Here is an 18,341-nt window from a genome sequence, read left to right as displayed (position 1 = left end):
ACAGGCATGAGCCCCCGCGCCCGGCCTGTTTTTATTTTTTTAAGGGGTCTCTCACTTTTGCTCAGGCTGGAGTGCAGTGGTGTGATCATAGCTCACTGCAGCCTCAAACTCCCGGGTTCAAGCAATCTTCTCACCTCATTTGTCTGAGTAACTGGGATTTGGAAGTTTTTTAAAGCACTCACACACCTTTCTCATGAATATTTCATGATTATTATTGGGTAGTGGTTTATAAATTATACTCCACAGAGTTGCTTCAGATATTCTGCAAATGTCCAGTTTAAATTTTTAAAATATATGTTTAAATATTATTAATACTATAATGTGTTAAAACTTCTCAATGCTTTATAACTAGAATTTGGTTTAAAATATTTCAGGAGGATTTTTAAAAATAGAGATAGTAAGTATGGCAAAATCTTGGTAACTGTTGTCCAGGGATAGGTATACGGGAGTTTTCATTGTACTATGTTCTCTGTCCTACAGTCATGAAATTTTGGTAATTAAAAAAATTTAAAAACTCAACTGCACTACACACAAAATTTTAACAACAACAATTTAAAGTGTACTAACAATTTCACCTACGTGTGCAGATTCCATTATCCCTCTCCATGTATTTGAACTGTCATAAATGTGTTATTGTTTCTTTGTGCTGATGAGAGGGAGGTAGACAACTAAAAATAAACCATCAACACCCTAGGGCTATAAATATCCATGTGTGTCCATGTGCAACGGGCTCAGTTAAAAGGCAGGCCAGTTGTGTAACACTGAATCCTGATTATATCAAGGTTTAGATAGTTATCACTCCTTTTAAGTTTTGATGTTTATTGTCAGCTTTTTAGATTCAACACAGGTGGTATAAAAATATATACATATATATAGATCTATATAGATCTCTCTATATACAGAGAGATCTCTATATAAGTAAAGATCACTCTTGATCTCTATCTCTCTCTCTTAACATCTTTGAAGATATAATTGCTTAAGTCAAGATGAGGGGATTAGGATGAGCCATAATCCAACATCCTTGCATAAGGATGGTGTCCTTATATAAAGGAAACATTTTGACACAGAGACAGATATGCAGAAAGAAAAATGATGCAAAGGAACACAGGGAGAATATGGCCCTCTATAAGCCAAGAAGAGAGCCTTGGAACAGATTGTTTCCTCACAGCCTCAGAAGGAACCAACACAGTCAAAACCTCAAGTCTGGACATCTAGTCTTCATGACTGCAAGACTATATATTTCTGTTGTTTAAGCCACTCAGTTTGTAGTGCTTTGTTACAGCAGTTCTAGAAAGCTAAAACAGATGGTAACAACCCAGCTTCTGAGGCTGTAACCAGTCAATGAAATAGCAATTATAGCATTGAAGCAAAGAGAGGTAAGGAATTTTAAAATGATAACAGGGTAGAATTTTCCATGACGACAACAACAACAACAAAACCAAAATGGAATCAAAGTTTCTTTGCCTAAAATATTTTCCCATTGATTTTGCCTAATGACTTTAATGAATAAACAGTTCTTCTGAAAATTTAATATTTCAATGTTTCATTTTCCTTAACATAATTTATTAAATGAGTAAGTAGATCCCTAAAAAAACAAAAACTGTGTTTTGGTTTATATCTGTTGGTTTTCTTTTATGGTTTGCTATATGCTCATTAAAAAAAAAAATTTCAGATGGTGAAAAGCCAGACCCACATGAACTGATTTTGCCCTAGGAAGATAGTGGCTCAAATAATAATAACTAATAAGAGGCTCATTTTGTGAATCAGTCAAACCATCAGTTTCACAGAACTCCATGATAGTACTGTAGAGTCATGAAGGTGTCATATCAATAGTTCTGTCTGTATTACTCAGGGTTATCCAGAAAAAAAAAATAAAGGAATAGCTGCTCTGGGCAACTCATACTTGGGGTATTAGTGCATCAATAATTAATTCATGAGATACTTATTAAGCATCTATTAAATACTTGCTAAACTTTGAGCAATTGGCTCTTTTTATCTAGATAGTAAACAAAGAGAATTTTGCCACCAGAGAATGGCTTAGTATTCAAGGAGTCTTATAACCACCCTGTGATGAGGGCACTTTCAAATAGAGAGTAGCAATGTGCACACTACCTGACTATGCCTTCTCCCCTTTGCGTGCTGTCAACAGAATCATATTCATTAATTATGAAAAGTGAATGCTTAGGAAGGCTACAAAAATTTTCCATGGTTGCTAACCTTGCTTACTTATTTCTCATCACTGAGTATGAACAGATAACTCAGATTAACAAATTCTAAAGAACTTTAAATATGGCAAAGAAAAACCCCACCACAATCAACAAAAAAACCAGAGAAATAAAGAGGTGATATGGAAAACAAGAACATATAACATAAAATATAATTAATACAAACAAAGAGAATTGAAAGCATACCACATCTATAACTCAATAAAACAAGTTTGCAATGAAAAATTAACATTCAAGAGGCTAGGAGTCTAACAATGTATTTTGAATATTTAACAGTGAAACAAACAGTAGCAGCAAAGTGCTAGTAGAGGAGCTACACCTGATTACTAATGTAATGAACTAAATGCCCAAATAATGAGATAATTATGGAACAGAACACAAAGAAAATGTGAGAGGACATTTAAGGCTCATAGACGTAAGATGCAAAAATCTCATTGGTTTTTCATTTATTCATTGTATATTCTTGATGACCCTTCTAGATGCCAGACATGATTCTAATGGATCCGAAAAGATAATGACCTTTACTCTCAGAAAGCTTATATTGTAATATGAGTAGCCAGACAATTAACAATAGATACACTAAATAGTAAACTTCACAGAATGTTAGAGAATAGAAAAGAAGTAGAACAGATGAAAGCGGTTTGCATGTGACAGGGTAGAAGGCAGTTTGCATTTTAAATAGGGTGGTGTGATAGCTTTCATTTAAAAGGTGACAAGGGCAATATTTGAGTAAAATTTATGGTATTGGGAGACTTGAGAGATGTAGCCATGTGACTATATAAGGATAAATACTTTTTTCCAATTTGATTGAAAGAATATAATCAAAATAATAAAATTTCTTTGAGCTGGGATATAAATCTTCTATTTAAAAAAAGTCAATCTCATATCAAATAGGATCCAATGGGAGGAAAACAAAGCCAATACCCAATTACATATTGATGATACAGAAAAAAAATGAACAAGAAATTTCCAATAACCATGAAAGAAAAATATCAGTTCGCTTATAAAGCAATATGAATCAGATTGGCATCACAGTTCTCTAGCATTGATTTCTAGGAGATATATGTGCAATAAAATCAGTGAGAATGCAAAAAACCATGTGTGCAATCAGACTCTTCTAAGAATCAGATATAATAGCACAAATTAAATATATATATATGCAATTTGAGACAGAGTCTTGCTCTGTTGCCCAGGATGGACTGCAGTGGCTCAACCAAAGCTGACTGCAGGCTTAATCTCCTGGGCTCAAAGTATCCTCCTGTCTCAGCATCTCAGCCTATAGCTGAGACTATAGGCCAAACACACACGACCATGCCTGGCTAATTTATTTTTTGTAGAGATGGGGTCTTGCTCTGTTGCTCAGGTTGGCTGTGAACTCCTGGCATCAAGCAATCCTCCCATATCAGCCTCTGCAAGTGCTGGAATTACAGGCATGAACCATCACTCTCAACCTTAAGATAATTTTAACACACGTGACGGAAGTGAGAAGCTTAAAAACCACAAGTATATCCAAAAAAGTATGTATATATTTATTAATGAAAAACTGACAGGAACTAAGGAATAAACTCATAAAATTTAGGGAATTGTGACAATTAAAGGAATTATTAAAACTTAGGTGTAATTCTTCAAACTCTCTGGTTTACCAGCTCAGCTTTATCAGTTACTAGCTGTATAAACACTATATCCTTTTGTGCGTCAGTTTTCTTATTTACAGATGAGAATAATAATAGTCCATGAGAATTGTTGTGTGCATTAAGTTAGATAATATATGCAAGGCATTTAGGATAGTGTCTGTTGAACTATATATGCTATGTGTGTGAGTGCTCTCTCTCCTACCTCCCTCATTCTTTTGTTCCATCCTTTTCTTCCTTCTTATGCTTCTCTACCTGTCTTTCATATCTCTTTTTCTTTCCTTCTCCTTCTCCTTTTTCTCGGCTCACACAAAGAGTGAGAAAAAAGGTTGGTCTGAGCATGTTCAATTTCTCTTCTCAAAATAACCACTTAAAATATTGCTGCCTCATGCCTTGCAGAGGAATAAGGAAAGGAAACACAATAAGGCCAAAAATGATTACTCAACAATATTCCTTTAGAGGAAGTTCAGTGGAAAATCCATACTGAACACAGTAAGAGCTGAATAAATGTCCTTGGCAAATTAACATCTCAGTAAATGCCTAGATAAAAGTTGATGTAATTCAACATTTTATATGAGGGTATATGTGTGTATATGTGTGCATGAGCATTTGTGTGTATAATTATGTACATGGTCTACCTAATAAAATTAACCAAATATTGAAACTAATAATTGATTTAGTAAATTGACCAAATGCAAGGGTAGTAACGTCTATCAAATTAAGCAAAATTTATATTATTTCACTTCTCTTTCTTTACTTTAGAAATACCCGCAAACGGTAATATAAGCTCTCTCATTAAAATGTGAATAAAATATGCAGATAGAGAGTATGGAAAATAGTAGAGATAGATAGACAGATAGATAGATACCAGATTTACTGCTGATAATACTTTTATCCTGCCTGTTCAGTATGTATGTTTTCTGTAAAGTTTTTTTTATCCAATGGAGAAGTTATTTATATTAAATAAAGGAAGAAAATTTTCTGCCATACTTCCTCTATTATGCATAAACTTTTACATATTTGACAGAGAATTGAAATAAAAGATCATATTTCATTTTCTTATTTGAGACATTGCCTTCTGGGCAATATATTTACATTATATCTCTGAATGCCAATAAGTACAGAACACTCTAGTATTAAGGAAAACTAAAAAATAAACTTTGTAGGGGTTTATATTTATGTTATCCATTGGAATTGAACTAAGATATCAGCCTAAAAAGAACCATGATAATTTTATGGTGTGACCTGAAAGATTGCGTGCGGGAAGGAAGAAAGATTTTCTTAAAAATTATACATGTAGAGGAATGAATTATATATAATAAAAGTATTATTTGTATTTTTTTGTAAGCCAACTTCTATTGAGAGTCATCACATATGTATTGAAATTTTCTACATATTTATTGAAATAAAAATTTCTCTCTTAAGTTAAATTTCTACAAACTAAAAATGTGGTAGGCATGGTAATACAATTTAGGATTATGCTTTGCCAACCTACATTACTTGTAATTATTTTTTCTTGAGACGGAGTCTCTGTCGCCCAGGGTGGAGTGCAGTGGTGTGATCTCAGCTCACTGCAACCTCTGCCTACCGAGTTCATGCCAATCTCCTGCCTCAGCCTCCGAAGTAGCTGGGACCACAGGCGCCTGCCACCACGCCTAGCTAATATTTTTGTATTTTTAGTGAAGACGGGGTTTCACTGTGTTAGTCAGGATGATCTCAACCTCCTGACCTCATGATCCACCCGCCTCGGCCTCCCAAAGTGCTGGGATTACAGGCATGAGCCACCACGCCTGGCCGCTAATTATTCTTCAATCCTTCAGCTCTGAGATGCCCTCAGATAGTATGTTTTTATTAATAGCCTATCCTATCTTTAAAACCATATTTCTGTTTCATGTGCTCCATTATTACAGTATTTACTTCAAGAGAAACGATTATGGAGATGTTCACAGTTTCCTTGGGTTTTTTCTTTTTTTGCTTTAAAATGGTTTCATTTTAATTGAGATGTATTTAAGTTTACTAAGTTTTCTTATCATACTCCTGAATCCATTCAGAAATTCATATTTAACTCTTTTACTCCTCCAGTGCAGCTTTCATTTTTATAATTTTTAAATTTTCCTTTCCTGAGTGCTGCCAGGTTTTTATTCTATTTTTTAAAACAATATTTCTTGTGTATCTGAGCTCTTCTTTTCAAAAGCTCTATCTTGTTCAAGACTGTTAAGCTCATGGAAAAGTGCCTGTGTTAAAATTTTCTTCTATTTCATTATATAATTTTATGATTTTCATTTTCATCTACAAGTATGTTTGCATTTCTTTTCCTGTTTTCTTTCCCCCTTTTTTTTTGGTGGTATCAGCACATATGCACCATTCTGATTTCTTTATAATTTTTACCTGTTTCGCTGGAAGGACTTATGTATAGTTGCAGTATTTACGAAATAATTGTGAACAGACATGAAATGTGAGAAAGCTGGAGAGGCATCCAGTTCATTTTATAAACCTGGTTTCAGAATATTTTCTCATTCAATTTATTCAACAGATACGTACTTATTGAACAATGTATTAGTTTGCTAGTGCTACTACAACAAAGTACCACACACTGAGTGGTTTAAATTATAGAAATTATTGTCTCATGGTTTTAGAGAATAGAAGTCCAAAATCAAGGAGACAGCAGGATTGGTTCCTGGTGAAAGCTGTGAGGCAAGAATCCATCTCAAGTCCTCTCTTCTCAACTTGTAGGTAGCTATCTTCTCCTTATATCACTTGTTCCTATCCACATCTCTTTGTTCACATTCTCCTTTCTTATAAGGACATTAGACATAATATATTAAGCCTGATCTAATAACATCATTTTAACTTGATTACCACTCTAAAGACCCTATCTCTAAACAACATCACATTCTATGGGCCTGGGGTCTAATACTTCAACCTATGCATTTTTGGGGAGTACACAATCCAACTCATAACAAGCAATGACTTGTTTCAGACTCTCTTTAAGATTCTTGATCTCCAACAAAGAGCAACAACCATTAAAAAAAAGAAATAAAACAACCCTACTTTCCTGGAACCTACTCCAACTTGGGGGAAAGGACAATATAAGGATGGGAGGTGCTATTTTGTATTGATGTCATGGAAAAATCTTTCTGATAAAGTACCACTGAGTATGTTATTTGACCATACCATGAGAAATAGCTACAGATATTTAAGGTGGAATTCCACTGTAGGAAGAAGAATAGACAGAGAGGTTCTGAGAAGATAATTATTCTGAGAAGAGAATCATTATAAAGAATATCAGGCCAGGCACACTGGCTCACGCCTGTAATCCCAGCACTTTGGGAGGCCGAGGAGAGCAGATCACGAGGTCAGGAGATTGAGACCTTCCTGGCTAACATGGTGAAACCCCGTCTCTACTAAAAATACAAAAAATTAGCCGGGTGTGGTGGCAGGCGCCTGAAGTCCCAGCTACTGAGGCAGGAGAATGGCATGAACTCAAGAGGTGGAGCTTGCAGTGAGCCTAGATTACGCCACTGCACACCAGCCTGGCCAACAGAGTGAGACTCCATCTCAAAAAAAAAAAAAGAATATAAAAGGCTTCTCTTTTGCAAATCTGGAACGAGTAAGATGATATTGAGACGAGAGAATTTCTTACTGGTTAATGGGAGCCAGATCTGGCAGGACCATTTTGGCCATGGCAAGTTATTTAACTTTCATTCCGAGTGAATTGGAAAACCATTGCAAAGTTTAGGTTAAGAAAGAAGAGAAATGATGTGACTTACATGTAAAAGTATTTCTTTCACTCTGGGACAGTCAAAACACTAACCAGAATAAAGATGAAAGACAGGACATCAACTAGAAGGTTTCTGCAGTAGTCCCGTTGAAATATGATGGTTGCCTGGATTCATTGAAGTAGTGGTCCAGTTTTTGAGTATCAATCAAACTATAGATCTACTTATAAGGTAGAGCCATTGGTATTTTTTTCTCACATTGATTTGCAGAAATAAGTGAAAGATGACTCAAAGAGATTAGACTAAAATAGTCAATCAGATGGTTATTATTGAGGTATAACAAACTGGAAACAAGGGCTGGTTTGGGTGAGGAAATCATGTGTCTAGCGTTTGGAAATGTTAAATTTGGGATGCCTATTTTAGCTACACAGGAGGACTTGCAGATTGACATCTTGGTTTAATGAGTCTAGGTTTTAAGAGAGAAAATTATGTGTACTAAATGACTTAATTAAATCAATTCAGAGAAGAAAAGATTCAACATGAATCATTAGTTTTAAATTAGTGTATATTTTGTTTAGAGCTTACCCAAATAGATTGCCGAACTTCACCCCTAAAGTTTCTTAAATATGCAAAAGTTTGAGAAGCACTGGTCTAGACCATTTCTGCCACACATTCTGTAGCACAATAATCTTTTGAGTGTTTTGTTAAAGTTTAATAGTTTTGTATATCTAATATTTTTGTGATGTATTTTTCTATCTAGCATCTCTCATTGTAAGTACTTCAAAAATATTCTCTCATCTTCCTATCGTAGCATTTTGTTTCCATGTGCAGTTCAAGAAATATTAGAAATATTTAGAAAAAACTTTTATGCCAATGTAAATAATGTATTACATTCATTTAAATAATTCTATAAAGTAACCATATATCATGGTAACTAGTGCTTTTAATTTACTGATTGTGCACCAAATAGTAGCTATATCATTTTACAATTTTCATATTATCAGAGATCATCCTTAATAGAAAACATGAATTATATAATTTTTAAATTATCTTGCACTTTGTTATGTTACAAAAACTTCATATATTATTAAAACTCAAATATACTTCCAATTATAAAAAATAGTGCTTGATAGTTATATTAGTCCATTTTCACGCTGCTAATAAAGACATGCCTGAGACTGGGAATTTACAAAAGAAAGAGGTATATTGGACTTACAGTTCTACATGGCTGGGGAGTCCTCATAATCATGGCAGAAGGCAAAGATGAGCAAGTCACATCTTATATGGATGGCAGCAGGCAAAGAGAGAGCTTGTGCAGAGAAATTTCCATTTTTAAAACCATCAGATCTTGTGAGACCCATTCACTATTATGAGAACAGCATGGAAAAGACCTGCTCCCATGATTCAATCAACTCTCACTCTCTCACCAATCAACTCTCACTGAGTGCCTCCAATAACACATGGGAATTATGGGAGTTACGAGATGAGATTTGGGTGGACACACAGAGTCAAACCACATAATTCTGTCCCTAGCCCCTCCACAATCTCATATCTTCACATTTCAAAACTAATCATGCCTTCCCAACGTCCCTTAAAGTCTCAACTCATTTGAACATTAACTCAAAAGTCCACAGTCCAACATCTCATCCAAGACAAGGCAAGTCCCTTCTGCCTATGAGCCCATAAAATCAAAAGCAAGTTAGTTACCTCCTAGATACAATGCAGGTACAAACATTGGGTAAATACAGCCATTCCAAATTGGAGAAATTGGTCAAAACAAAGGGGCTACAGACCCCATGCAAGTCTGAAATCCAGCAGGGCAGTCAAATCTTAAAACTCCAAAATGATCTGCTTTGACTCCATGTCTCACATCCAGGTCATGCTGATGCGAGAGGGAGGTTCCCATAGTCTTGGGCAGCTCTGCCCCTGTGGCTTTGCAGGGTACAGCTCCCCTCCCAGCTGCCTTCATTGGCTGGTGTTGAGTGTCTATGGCCTTTCCAGGCACATGGTATAAGCTCTTGGTGGATCTACCATTCTGGGGTCTGGAGGACAGTGGCTCTCTTCTTACAGCTCCACTAGGAGGTGCCCAAGAGGGACTCTGTGTGGAGGCTCCCACCCCCACATTTCCCTTCTGTACTAGCAGAGGTTCACCATTGGGACACTGCTCCTACAGCAAACTTCTGCCTTGGCATCCAGGCATTTACATATGTCTTCTGAAAACTAGGCAGAAGTTCCTGAATCTCAATTCTTGACTTCCATGCACTCTGCAGGCTCAACCCCACATAGAAGCTGCCAAGGCTTGAGGCTTGCATGCTCTAAAGCCACAGACCAAGCTCTATGTTGGCCCTTTTCAGCCACGGCTAGAGCAGCTGGGATACAGGGCACCAAGTCCCTAGACTGCACACAGCACAGATATCCTGGGCCCAGCCCATGAAACCATTTTTACTCCTAAGCCTCTGGCCCGTAATGGAAGGGGCTGCCGCAAAGGCCTCTGACATACCCTGGAGATATTTTCCCCATTTTCTTGGTGTTTAACATTCAGTTCCTTTTTACTTATGCAAATTTCTGCAGCCGGCTTGAATTTCTCCTCAGAAAATGAGTTTTTCTTTTCTATTGCATTGTCTGTTTGCAAATTTTCTAATCTTTTGTGCTCTGTTTCTCTTTTGAAACTGAATGCCTTTAACATCACCCAAGTCACCTCTTGAATGCTTTGCTGCATAAAGATTTCTTTGACCGGATACTCTAACTTATGTCTCTCAAGTTGAAAGTTCCACAAATCTTTAGAGTAGGGTCAAAATGCCTCCAGTCTCTTTGCTAAAACATAACAAGAGTCACCTTTGCTCCAGTTCACCACAAGTTCCTCATCTCCATTTGAGATCCACCTCAGCCTGGATTTCATTGTCTATATCACTATCAGCATTTTGGTCAAAGCCATTCAACAAGTCTCTAGGAAGTTCCAAATTTTCACATATTTTCCTGTCTCCCCTCTAAACTGTTCCAACCTCAGCCTGTTACCCAGTTCCAAAGTCGCTTCAACATTTTTGGGTATCTTTTCAGTAACACCCCACTCCTGGTACCAATTTACTGTATTAGTCAGTTTTCATCCTGCTTATAAAGACATACTTAAGACTGGCCAATTTACAAAAGAAAGAGGTTTATTGGACTTACAGTTCCACACGGCTGGGAAGGCCTCATAATCATGGCGGAGGGCAAGGAGAAGCAAGTCACATGTTACATGGATGTGTATCAGGCAAAGAGAGAGCTTGTGCAGAGACACTTCTGTTTTTAAAACCATCAGATCTCAGGAGTCCCATTCACTATCACAAGAACAGCATGGGAAAGACCCACCCCATGAATCAATCATCTCTCACTAAGTCCCTCCCACAATGTGTGGGAATTATGGAAGGTACAAGATGAGATTTGTGGGGGGACACAGAGCCAAACCATATCAATAGTATTTTTGTATATTCTGAATATCTGGATATGGAATGGTTAAGAGATTTGGGAAAAATAATGTAAACAAATATATAGTGGCAAATCCATGATAAATATCTAAATGTTTTGATTCTTATTATATTTATTAATTATTGAAGTGAAACAGAATTGACAAACTCTAAAATAATTATGGCCCAAAGTAGCTGGTTAACTCTATGAGAAAATCTTTAGAGTTTTATTTTTCGTTAGAGTTTTGTCCATAGGAACTAGAATCATACCTTGCCCATAGTATAAATGACATCAAGAAATGTCTGAATTCAAGATGCACTTATATAAAACTATAGCACAAAATGAAACCTGCATCATAGAATGCTTCCCTCCTCTACTTCCACCTCTATACTCAAAGGACGTTTATTTTGAAATTTGAATAAAAGGCTTCCTAGAGGATCAGAGCAGAAGCACCATCAGTAATAATGAGTAACACAGTTATTCACTAGTTTCTAAAACGTGCACACAATCTTGTGTCACTAGATAAAAGGTAGAGAGTTTTACTTGTTGACCTTTACATCCTGAAAGGCATTCAGTAATTCACAAATAAAGAGATTTGATTATTTCATACATTTCTGGAGGACAGATGTCACTACCTCAATTGGATGTAATTGGGAGGCTGGTGGAATTGTAAATGTTGTGGTCAAAGAGAAAATGTTTCTGGACTTAGAAGTCCCTTTTCATTCCTTCTGATTAACTCTATTAGAGAAGATGAATATTCCCCAGAGGAACTGACTTACCTCACATTAACCATGGCCTCGATGTTTTTTCTTTTCCTAAATAATCAGATGACCATATATATTAAGAAGTTATTAGTCTGACATTATTGCTCACAAGTAGAAATTATCTTAAATTAATGCACATAAATATGTTTGCTACATCAATGGAGTTAATAATATGAACGGTACTGTCACGTTGTTTTCCTCCAGATATTTACAAGAACATAAGAAAGTTTGAGTTTCAAATAGTGGTCCACCCAATTGCCTCCCAGGACTTTCCCCAAACACCCACAGAAATATAACTGGATTTACAGCAGATCTAATTGCTGAGATTTTTAAGGAACTTTTTAAAGACATCCACAAATATCTTGGTTACAGCAGAATATATACACAGAATACATTGTTGGCAATTTTCCAATGTGGAAGTTAAATTGTTTGACTTCTTAGAAAAACAATTTCTGTGAAATTTTCAGAACTCATTTGAATTATTTCTCTTATAGGATAGACTCTTTTGAGACTTTTATCATGCCCTTCCTTGGCTGAAGAAAAAGAGATTAAGCCATTGTTTTCTTCATTTATACAACGAGATAGAAATATTATCAGAACTCCCCTGAGATTGCACTTGTTGTGCAAACTTAGATCAGATACCAACAAAGTTGTTTATAGCTTTATAAAAACAAGTCCTTAATGGTTCTTAAGGGATCACTTGAACTTCCTGGCTTAGAAAATTGCCACTTTAATTTTCTTTCAGGACACTTCAGGCTGAAATTTATAATTCTCCTTAAGTCTTAAACATAAGTTACATAATGCTGCCTGCAATTTTTCTAACTAAAAACAACCAGATTCACATGCTCTGAACTTGGAAAATGAATTTGTTATGTGACTTTGGCAGCAAGAGATGCACAGCACTGCATAAACAGTGAGGATTTGGTATATTCCCAAAGTTTTATACTTCATTTGTTGGATTTTATTTTCTATAATTTAATATATGAAATAAAAGGAATTGTAGTGGGTAAATAAAGCCAAGGTCTCTAGAGAAAGAAAATTCTGGATTTTTAATCTGGCTGCACAACTAATGACCTCTATGACTGTGTGTCTCAGTTTGCTTATTTTCAAAATGAGGATCTTCCTTTCACATTGTAGTTTGGATGATTGTGCTTACTGCATATAATGCATTCAACGCAATATGTGTTCAAAAATAAAATATCATAAGGCCTAAAATATCCAAATAATCAAGTTATATTTGTCAGAGTTCTTTCATTCATAGGTCATTTAAATCAAATTCAGAATAGTTTAAACAAACAAAAAAGTAAAGAACACAATAGCTCTCTTCATACCTCACTTGAGTCTTTGTATCTTTTGGCTTTATTCTCAGTAAAGATGTCTCCATATTATAGTAAACTTCTTAGTCATTTGTTCAGGCTTATCTGTTTCTCAGAAATTCTAGAGCACAGAACTCCCCAGTGTCTAGAAAAAATCTGAATAAGAGCTTTGGTTGGCCTTGACTTGAGTCAAGTCTCAAACCTAAACCATCACAAAGGCCAGGAAATGGCTGTTCTCTGATCTGCTTCTTGAGACTCTGTGCCTCACCTTATGTCGGAGAGAATCAGGTAAGCTTCTTTAAACCACACAGTAGAGATTCTGTTACCGGGAGTTGGGTAGGGAAGAAAAAAATCTATTTCTCTATTTATCTATCTATCTCCATTTCTCTGTCTACAAATCCTAGGCTTCTCTTTCAATTGCCATCAATCATTTTGGGGTCATCAATAATTTAAGAGTTTTAAAAAGGGGTACTGAGAACAAAATATGATCAACTTTGATGCTCTATTGGTAGATAGATGCCACATGTTAAACAAGAAAATATTAAAACACAAAAAAGTACCTAATCACGTATTCCATTACCTGTGAGAATGATAATGTCACACAAGTAATGTAGCTTTGGGAAACTTAACTGATAATATGACAGTATAAAGGACAAGATAACAGCTTTTTAAATTAATTTTGTCCTCACGGAAGTCCTAAAAGTGCCTAGCAGAGCCCCAGGGATCTACAGACCACAAGTTCAAAAAGCCTTCTCGAGCCCATCATGCCACCATATATGGAAAACACACAAGAAATCTCTCCCTTCCCTCCATACACACAGCCACTGCTGTGGATAAGTTGGAACAAATTCAACTTATCCACTCTAGCTAACTCTTGCAGTTCTTAATTGTCATAATGCCACTGGGATAATCTTTATAGCCTTCAAATTTAAAAGTCATAGACAGTCGGGTGTGGGGGCTCACACCTGTAATCCCAGCACTTTGGAAGGCCGAGGCGGGCAGATCATGAGGTCAGGAGATCGAGACCATCCTGGTTAACATGGTGAAACCCCGTCTCTACTAAAAATACAAAACAAAATAGCCGGGTGTTGTGGTGGGCGCCTGTAGTCCCAGCTACTCGGGAGGCTGAGGCAGGAGAATGGCGTGAACCCGGGAGGCAGAGCTTGGAGTGAGCGGAGATTGCACCACTGCACTCCAGCCTTGGTGACAGAGCAAGACTCCGTCTCAACAAAATAAATAAATAAATAATAAATAAATGCCATAGACTAATTCAGCATATTTAACTACTTTCTATTTCTGTACATAATGAATCAAACCCACTTTGTATTATATAAATTTTTTTTTTACTGTTTGGGCATTGCCTCTTCTTTCATGTCTTCACTGCATTCTATATTTGAATAACACTAAAGAACATGATCAGAAAAATGCTCTCAACGAACTTTACTTGAAACAATGCTCTGGCATCTCCTATAATTCGTTTCACTATTTCTCACCATAAAGTTCACTCTAACAAAACTTTTCAATTTATACTATTTTATTCGTATCCAGAAAGCAGGCTTACTCACAATTTATATGTGCCCCTTGATACTTTCAACATGGATTCAAACTCCCAATTAAACTTGAAAAAAATCAGAGGAATAAACTCAAAGGATACTTGTCTTGAAGATTGCCCTAGAACTCTGCAAACGACCACCCAATTTGGGATCACTAATTAAATGTGAAATATATGCATGTCTATTTGGATGATCAGGATTGTACTGTAGGACCTCACTTGCAAATCCAATTCTGCATAATTTCTTTTAAATTTCATATTAAGAGAAACAATTCTATTTTTAGATTTGTCATAAATGTTAATACTTGTATTACCATATTTCAATGGAAATGTTTATGATTATTTGAGTCTGCATCTGGACACAAAAATCTATGAGTTTATAAATGGAATATGTGCTATAAAATTTCTTATACTTGTAAACATTTGCATTATGTCTTATATAATTCAAGTGCTTTGTAATAAATTATATGACATAGTCTTTAAATGTACCTGATGAAACATATAATACTTACAGAAATGTCTATTTGAAAGTTTTTCTTACAAATCAATGTCAATGAGAAGGCAAATTTATTTATCCATTTATTTATTTTATTTTATTTTTTTGAGACAAGGTTCTCCTCTGTCATCCAGGCTGGAATGCAGTGACATGATCACAGCTCATTACATCCTCTACCTCCTAGGCTCAAGTGATCCTCCTACCTCATCCTCCCAAGTAGCTGGGTCTACAGGCATGTGCCACAATGCCCAGCTAAATTTTGTATTTTTGGTAAAGACAGGGTTTTGCCGTGTTGCCTAGGCTGGTCTTGAATTCCTGGGCTCAAGCTATCTTCCTGTCTCTGCTTCCCAAAGTGCTGAGATTATAAGCATAAGCCACTGTCCTTGGACCAAAAAAAAAATTAATTTCTGATTGTTGTGATAATTAAAGGAGCTACGTATATGTAAAGCACTCAGAAAAGTGCCTCAAACTTGAGTAGTGCATATGTCAGCCGCTATTATTAAAGTAAATATTGGAACAATTTTAGGATTATTAATTACTTGAAAAAATAATAAACATACTATATTTTACTTGAATTTTTCTAAGAGTATAATTCAAACAAATTAGGTACATTAGTACTTAAAATAGATAATAAGTGGAGGCATGGAAACATTTTAAGAATCACATATTGGGCCGGGCGCAGTGGCTCATGCCTGTAATCCCACCACTTTGGGAGGCTGAGGCGGGTGGACCATGAGGTCAGGAGCTGGAGACCATCCTGGCTAACACTGTGAAACCCTGTCTCTACTAAAATTACATAAAAATTAGCCTGGTGTAGTGGCAGGCGCCTGTAGTCCCAGCTACTCGGGAGGCTGAGCCGGAGAATGGTGTGAACCCAGGAGGCAGAGCTTGCAGTGAGCAGAGATCGCACCACTGCCCTCCTGCCAGGGCAACAGAGTGAGACTCCATCAAAAAAAAAAAAAAAAAAATTACATAGTTTACACATTGAACTTTGTGGTATAAAACTTGTACCGTTCACAGGGCAGAACTCGTCTGGAATGTTTAAGAATCCTTAAAGAGATTGCGCGCGGTGGCTCACGCCTGTAGTCCCAGCACTTTGGAAGGCCAAGGTGGGTGGATCACGATGTCAGCAGTTCAAGACCAGCCTGGCCAAGATGGTGAACACTGTCTCTACCAAAAATACAAAAATTAGTTGGGCGTGGTGGTGTGCACCTGAAATCCCAGTTACTTGGGAGGCTGAGGCAGGATTATCGCTTGAACCTAGGAGGCTGAGGTTGCAGTGAGCCGAGATTGTGCCACTGTACTCCAGCCTGAGTGACAGAGCAAGACTCTGTTGGAAAGAAAAAAAAAAAAAAAGATTACATTAGGCAAGTTACTTAGTCTTAGTAAGCATGTTTTCTCACAAGTAAACTTGTAGCATAATGTACGTTGCTGGCATAATACCATGACTCTTGTGTTGCACAACTCCAAAAGCTGAGACAGGAGAATCTCTTGAACCCAGGAGGCAGAGGCTGCAGTGAGCTGAGATTGTGCCGCTGCACTCCAGCCTGGGTAACAGAACGAGAATTCCGTCTCAAAAAAAAAAAAAAAAAAAAGAATCCTTAAAGACATTTGGGTGCAGTGGCTCAAGCCTGTAATCCTAGCACTTTGGAGGCCTAGGAGGGCGGATCACCTGAGGTCAGGAGTTTGAGACCAGCCTGGTCAACATGGCGAAACTACGTGTCTACTAAAAATACAAAAATTAGCTGGGGCTGGTGGTGCACATCTGTAATCCCAGCTACTCAGAAGACTGAGACACGAGAATTGCTTGAACCCAGGAAGTAGAGGTTGCAGTGAGCCAAGATAGTGCCACTGCACTCCAGCCTGGGTGACAGAGTGGGACTCTGCCTCAAAAAAAAAAAAAAAAAAATAGAATTTTTAAAGAAAGGATATGACTACCATACCACGGAGTGGAACAACAGTAGGTAGAAATTCTGTAGCCAAGGATGGTTTCAGGAACATTGATGAACTGTAGTTAAAACAGACTTAGAAAAAACTGTAATAGAAAATTTAACATTTTTGTAATAAAGGATAATTGGCAGAAAAACAATAAACTGCCTTGTTGGTTTGCTAATAACTGTATATGTCAAGAGAAAGTAATAAGTAAGGGGCATTTGAGAAATGTTTAATAAGTTTATTTCAGAAATTGAAATTCTAAACAGTAAAAAAATAATTATCTTGGAGATGAAGGGGAAGTGGTAGGTCCTATAATTTGCAAAAATTATATGTTCCAGAACAATTATTGAGGAAATGAGAGATTGTGCCTTTCCTCTATCAGGCCTGGGAAAGTTATGCCTGATGTTGGCAAATTCTGGTGCTGGAAGAAGTGGAGGCTATCTAAGATATTGTTGAGAACCTTGAAGGGTCTTTAAATTTTACCCTTTTTGCAAGCTAGCATGCAAACCTGTGACAAATTTACGAATGCTGGTAGAAGATATGAGGCTCCTTGGTTAGAAACAAAGGACTTTATTACTCGCGATTGCATTAGCCATAGTAGCAGCATTGTCTTGCACAGTTCACCCAACCTTAATTTTTAAAAAGTAAGGTGAAGGGAACCATGTGACAATTGCACACACAGTAGACTGCTTTAGGAAAAGGAATCTTTTTATAATGGGCAGTAAATATGCATATCCACTTCCCCAGAAAGAGACATTATCTCTATATTCCATGGCTGTTTACTCTAAAAATGTCCTTGAAGAAGTAGCTAGGAACAGGGTGGTCAGTGCCTCTATTTGTAACACATATATGAGACACCCATAAGGATTTGTCTTTCAACAGACAGATGCTACTATTCTCATCTCAATACCGAAATGCTAGGATATAATATCTTAAAAAATATTTTCAACCCAGAATTCAAATTCCAACAAAACCAAGAAAATCTAATGTGAAGGTAGAATAAACAGGTTTCTTTTTCAGTGATGAATAAAAGCACAAACTTACTTCTAATATACAAATTATTAAGATTTTGCATAATAATATGCACCATTAAAAGCAGACAGTAAACAGAAAAAAAAAGCATGGAATCCAAAAAACAATGTGTACAAATCAGGGAAGTAAGTCAGGACCAGCAGTACAGCTACACAGGAGCACAGACCTGAGGAACTGATATTTTGTTCTTTTCAGTGGAAAGGAGGACAGAGAAAGGAAACTTAAAA

The sequence above is a fragment of the Pan troglodytes genome, chromosome 8 (assembly GCF_028858775.2).
Source record: "Pan troglodytes isolate AG18354 chromosome 8, NHGRI_mPanTro3-v2.0_pri, whole genome shotgun sequence".
NCBI classification, from domain to species: Eukaryota; Metazoa; Chordata; class Mammalia; order Primates; family Hominidae; genus Pan; species Pan troglodytes.
The sequence above is the reverse complement of the archived record's forward strand: the minus strand, read 5'-3'. Positions refer to the sequence as shown.